This window comes from Eublepharis macularius, chromosome 6 (assembly GCF_028583425.1).
Source record: "Eublepharis macularius isolate TG4126 chromosome 6, MPM_Emac_v1.0, whole genome shotgun sequence".
In the NCBI taxonomy this organism is placed as follows: domain Eukaryota; kingdom Metazoa; phylum Chordata; class Lepidosauria; order Squamata; family Eublepharidae; genus Eublepharis; species Eublepharis macularius.
Genome location: NC_072795.1, coordinates 63,241,177 through 63,248,108, shown reverse-complemented (window position 1 = coordinate 63,248,108; position 6,932 = coordinate 63,241,177).

The window sequence follows — 6,932 nt, the reverse complement described above, 5'->3', positions numbered from 1 at the left end:
ACACACACACAAACATAAGATTCTTGTGATTTGAGGGCTTCAATGTGTTACAACTATATAAATGTAGACAATTGCACAGGCTTTTATCAGTTGAAAGAATACACAAATGTAGCCAATGTACATTTATTTATTTATTTTTATTTTATCGTATTTGTATTCTGCCCTCCCTGCGAGCAGGCTCAGGGCGGATAACAGCATTAACAGCAGTTGTATGCATAAATAATTGGCTCCAGACTGACACTTCCATGGGTAAAAAGAGTTCTGCTCTCAGAGTGTGATTTCCCCTGCCCCTGGCAGCCCAGAATGTCCCCCCAAATGCTCAGCTCAGAAAGTCTCTGCTTGGTGATGGCACCCCTTTCCCTCATTCCTGGGTGGGTACCAAAAACAAACTGAATAGTAATGGCAAATCAAAGACTATCTCCTGCTGGACACATCCATATTCAGCATTCTACATCTGCATTGCTGTCTAAAAGCGCCACCTAGTTGTTGTGTTTCATTCCTGCAAGGTAGTGCAGGAGCGATTGATCATCCTTTCACAGTTTCAAGCTATTGCTCACAAGGGATGGCAGACTTACCTGCTGCCCCTTCCTATTGCTGGACTTCAGATAGTAAGACCTAATATGTCTGGTGTGTTCACAGAGATCAGGCTTCCAGCATTCAAAATATAAACATTTATTAGACAAAAATAAAGAGTATACATGGTCTGTTCAAGTACCAGGCTAAACAAGGTTACAAAGAAATGATGAAAACAATCTTCTCACCCTGCATTCAATACTTATCCTAAATTATGTTTAATTGGGATAGGCTAGTATTTCTTAAAGTTGTAGTAGATAAAAGTACATCATTATCTTAGTTCTCAGTATTGGGACTTTTCTCCATTGCACCTCACCAGGTGGGCAAGGTGGAGTCCCTAGGTGAAGACTTGGCTTGGAAAGAGCAAGAAAGAAGAGACCCTTTCCTGTGTCTCAGGAGTTTATAGTCTCCCCTTGCAGAGTCTGCCTCCCCATAATTCTGATTTTCCTGCCTCAAGAGGAAATCTATCTAGTCATTTGGCTATCCATAACTCTGGCCCTGACATTCTAACAAGGTATGAGATGGCAAACCCTTGGCCTGCTATTTGCCTAAGTAAGGACTTGAGTGCCCTGTGCATGGTGGATGGATGCATCCTTGCTGGTACTTGACCTCTCTGCCATCTACAGGTTTGCAGAGGGGCTTCTATGACTTGGATACAGTGCAAACCACTGGTTGAATTATTGGAGTGAATTCTAGGGTGTAGGACATCTCTCCAAATCTATGTATTGGCATTCTAGAGAATTCCATTTTCCCACATCCTTATTCCCTCTGTAAGGCAATGGCAAAGCGCCTCTGCTTCTTGCTTGCCTTGAAAGCCCCAGCAGGGGTCTCCATAAGTCAATTGTACATATGCGCGCACACATTCCCTCTATGCAAATGCCCTCTAATCGTTCCATTTTACACATTCTGCTGTAAAACAGTTGAAGTAGGGCAGCCTTCCTTAGCATGTCACACAGGCCATTTCACTAGATGGTGGGGGGCATAACCACAAAAGCTTGAATACAGGCCACTGTTGTGTTTACCCTTTTGCAGGGCAGTACCTTGAGCAAAGCTATCCCAGGGGAACATAACAAGAGATGTGGTCTTGTTGCTAAGTGGGTCCAAGAAGGGTTGAGCAGGCCCAGGAAGGGCCAGCACCTCAAACTGAACTCAGGTAACCAGAATAGGTGTAATGTGTATACTTTGCCTAGCTCCCAACAGCACATGAGCTATGGCATTCTGCACCTGCTGGATGATGGAGGGAAGCAGGGCTTTTTTTCTGGGAAAAGAGGTGGTGGAACTCGGTGGTGGAACTCAAGACTGCACAATGATGTCACTTTGGGTCAGCTGGAACAAGGGGGTTGTTTTTTAAAAGTTGGCAGCGCGGAAGACAATCTAAACTCCCCTGTCTGGAGATCAGGGGGTGGGGCCACCGACCATGTGACCATTTTCAAGAGGTGCCGGAACTCCGTTCCACCGCTTTCCTGCTGAAAAAAAGCCGTGGAGGGAAGTATGTATGTACTCTATCAGATGAAGAAGAGGGGTGAATGGCAAGTACATGGGCTGGTTCTGAAACACTTGTTGCTCCTTTTGACACCAATTATAGGTACATTTTCTTATATTCTGTCTCCCCCACCGACACCCACACACCTGCAACGCTTGCACACATTTTCCCCACACTTTCCCCTTGAAATATTGTGTAAACATGATGCCTATACACATAACAGAATGAGGCAGCAGAATTCTGTGATGACTCTCACCACTTCAGGCTCCAGATGAATGATTGCATTTTTCAATGTTCCTATATATCAATTTTTCCCTATAAAAAAGGAACCTTACACAGCCTGCAAAGAATTAGGCTAGAAGCTTCCCCCTAATGTGCTAACGTTTTATCTACAGGAAATTTTTACATGAGTGGGCATGAGAAATGTAAACCGCCTGACCTGCAGTTTGAGATGTTCCAGCTGATTCTACCACCTGATTTGGCCTTAGAAAGATCCAACTCTACAGCTTGAGTTTTTCCTCAGCTGGCAAGAGTTGCCTATAAACCTCAGCTTAGCACTATTACAGAAAGTTTGGTGTCACATGGATATGGTTTTGGGTGGGTAGCCATGTTGGTCTGCAGTCGAAGAATAAGATTACTCTTGTCTGGTTGCCCATCGGCTGCTTTTGCTTGACAGCTCAAAGTCTTGTATTCATGACAGCTCACACCTCTATATTGTAAAATGGCTGCATGCAGAAAGCTCAACATTGGACTCACTATGTAGGAAAAGAGATAAGAAGCTTTTCTGGAGATCTGAGCACCCACTTATAGCAAGTTCGAAGATGAAAAACACACAGCTTTTCTTAGCTCTTATTTTTATGACCACAAAGGGTAATTACTTCAGGGTTTTCAGTGTATGAGTGAAAAACTTTGTAAGTTCACATTAAAATGCTTACAGCAGACACATTAATACTCCCTGTCTTTCACTCAATGATAGGATCTGAAGGCCAATAATATAAGGGTCCGTATTTATTTACAGCATCACTGGTGGTACATACAACTCTGGCCACATGGTGGCCCCTTTGCTACTGCTTCATCAATTAGATTTCTTTTAATCTTTTTTTTAAAAAAAAATTATTGGATGGGTAAGTATACACAAATAATAATATTCAATATCAATATCCATCACATTATATCACTCCCACCCATTCCCCCCTCCTTTTCAGTTGACTTCCAACAGTTTCCCATTCCCTTCATCTACATCACATCACTATCTCCTATAATATTAATTTCTACATTATAATATATAGTATACCATGTCTATATCGACCATGTTTAAAATAAGTCTCTAATATTACTTTCAAGACTATAATATAAAATATACTATATCATTCTTACTTATACACTATCCATATTTTCACCTCTAACTACTATAAAGATCTATTCTCCCCTCTTAACAATTATCCCAAGACCACATTTTGCCTTTCATGTCCCACTTTTTTCCCACATAATTCTTAAATTTCTCCCAACTCGTAACATATTCCACAGTATCTTGTTCTTTCAACTTCCTTGTTAGCTTGTCCATTTCTGCCATATTCAGTAATTTCAGAATCCAGTCTTCCACTGATGGTATCTCTTGAGTCTTCCACAACTGTGCATAAGACATCCTAGCCACAGTAATCATATAAAACACCATGGTTCTGTCCATTCTATCAAATGTTTCTAGGTTCATACTTAATAACAACAATTCTGGGTTCTTAATCACATTTTTCTGTAAAATATCTGACATAACCTCTACAATTTCCCCCCAGAATTGTTTAGCTTTTTCACAAGTCCACCACATATGATAAAAAGAACCTTCATGTTTCTTATACTTCCAACACTTATCTGACATTTGACTATTACCATTTGCTAACTTTTTTGGCGTTAAATACCATCTATACATCACTTTATACACATTTTCTCTTATAGTGGTACATGTTGAAATTTTTATAGTATTTTTCCACAACCTTTCCCAAGCTTCCATTGGTATATCTTTATTACAATTTATTGCCCATTTCACCATCTGTACTTTGACTATCTCATCTTCTGTGAACCATTTTAACAGAATCTTATATACTTTAGATATCATCTTTTTTCCCTCTTGAAGTAAACATTCTTCTAGTTCCGAGTTTTTAGTCCTAAATCCTACCTTTCTACAATCTGTATCATATAAGTCTTTTATTTGTCTATATTGAAGTCAACCATACTGAAACGGCAGTTAGATTTCTTTTAATCTTTAAATGTTTCTGGAGGTAGTATTATTGTAGCTTCTGAAAGATACAGACTAAAGATTGCTTTCTGTCTGTGCTAATCAGGACTATACATCCTTCAAAAGCTGAAGCTTCTGATGGACTAGAACCAAAGATAAAAATGCAAAAGGATGCTGTTGGTGGAATTTGAATATCAGCAAAGAGAAACATAGATTCCCAGACAATCAGGATTTTGCAAGTTAACAATAGTATCCTGAATGGTGTGTAGAAGCCTTTTATTGATTCAGAAGTGTTTGTTGCTTTTAAATTCTAACGCTTTTAGTTATGCTAGGCTACCTTGTGCCATCAGGAAAGTCAGGATATGAATATTTTAATAAATAAATATAAAAATACTGCCTGCTACTGGGCCAAAAAAAGGTGTAGTTTGGAAGAAAGGCTACCTCAACCATCTGTGGACCTTATGCTTCAGCACCCCATGTCATTTTCCTTTTAAGATGTTATTTTATTTCTGTTAAAACATTTAGATTTTAGCAAAATGGCTCCAATCACTTTGGACCCTGGGAGCAAAGGGTCACAGAGCATGAGCAGTTCGTAAAATTGCTCCAGGATTACCCAACTGCAAGATCATCTCCCCTAAGTCAGTCTGGCCTGCAGCAGGAGAGAGAAGGCAAAGAGCGTGACAGCAAGGGGAGGGGAGGGCACTTTCCAGCAGCATCATGATGTCACCTGTGACACACTGACATCACTCCCCATGTGCCCAGAAGTGACATCCAGGGGATGCTGGGGACATTCTGGTATTTGGACAAAACTTAACGTCTGAGTTTTGCTCAAATAGCAAAGTGTCCCTGGCGTCCCCTGGTGACATCCTGGCGTCACTTCCAAGTGCATGGGGAATTATGTCAGGGCATCAGAATGTCATCAGCATTCTCCCCCCTCCTCCACTGTTTCCTGCCACCACCACTGACCAGCTGAGTGGCAGTGGGAAGTAACTGCTGATGGTGGGGGATCCCCTGCCATCAGTAGGGGCTTCGAAAAAGAAGCCTACCCAAACAATAAGGTATGCCAAAAGCGGATACCCAGAAGTCAGGAGAGATACTGGAAAAGACTATATACACTAAATACTGAATAAATATTTATAAATAGAAATTGAGTAAAGTGCAAAGTAGTCAAGTGCTATGATACAAGAATAAATACAGTCTTATCAAATACAGTCAATAAATCCCACAGAATATCCACATACAATAATAAATATCCTTAAATAGAGTTAATATCCATATACAAATCTGTCTATTACAAAGTTAAAGCAATGGCCTGAAAGTCCGTAAGTCAAAAGGACATAAATCCAACTGCGCGTCTCAGAGTGATGCTTTCCTCTCTTCTCCTCTAGGTACGTGGACACAAAGTGCTCTGGGAAAGTGCATGTAAATCCAACAGGTAAGTATGTAAAGATGTAGTTCTGACTTGTCTTTGTTTTTTCTTTACAGGTGGACCCAAATCACTTAAGATACCTTTATGGACTCGGGTGTGCCAAGACAGACCCACAGGAGATTTCTCGTGTATCTGTTGATCTATGGTGGATCAGTCAGATGACCGCTGCTGGCTTACGCTTGGACTGTACAAACGTCTCAAGCCATGACACTGAAGTACCTTCTGTCCATTAAATAATACACAATCAGAGAGGATGAATAGGGCCATTTGACCTGGGCTTCAAAAAGAGGGCCCCAAATTTAGGAAAGAAATATTCAAATTATGTCTCACTTGTTCTGGTGTTTTTTTGGGGGGGGGGTGCTTTATGCCTTCATGTGTCCTCATTTTTCATTTTATTATGGCTGGAGCATCAAAAACTGGAAGTAGCCTGAGTGTCTCTAACCTTGGAGAGGGCTTGAATCAGAGCAAAAGTGAACAAGCTTCCTAAGGCCTACCGTTCCTTTGCTACTAAAGATTTGTGTTGCCCAGTACAGAAATGCTTTGAAGATTGTTGAAAATGGTAGCTTCCTTCAGCCTTTCTCCTCAATATAATAAAAGGTTAATTTGTAAATCTTTCATCAAGTACAATCAATTCTGTTTTACATTAAGCACAGGGAAACCAAGGCATAAATGAGTAATCACCTATTACATTTACACAATAAATGAAGATAGTAGCAACATTCATCAAACACTTTGCTGCATATTAGTCTGGTATCTGTCACAATAAGATACTTATTATAGTATTTTGTTGGGTTTCTCACTTTCCTAAAGCAGAAAATCCTGTCAGAAATGCCTTACTAAATCCAAAATCACGTGGGTATATCATTATTCCTGTCAGCTATAGCCCCATTTTTTTTCTGGAGCCAATACCAGCTCTCACCTTATTGAAATAGTTTCCCCTACCTGCACCCTCATCTGTTTTTCTGTTTTTGCTTTGTTAGCTACCCCTACCGCAAGTTTTCCAAGTAGCCGGTACAATTTTTTAAAGTATTTTTGAAAAGTTTTTAAAAAGGGGTAAGGGGGAGTTTTGTACAGCAGTTGTTGCATTGCTCAGTGTTACTGACTCAACAACGTAAGCAGCGTTGCTGTTTCTACGGAAGGGGCTGGGACAGCCTGTAACACAATCCTCGCAGGCGAATAAATATAGCTCAGCAGCACAGATGGATGATGAAGAAGAA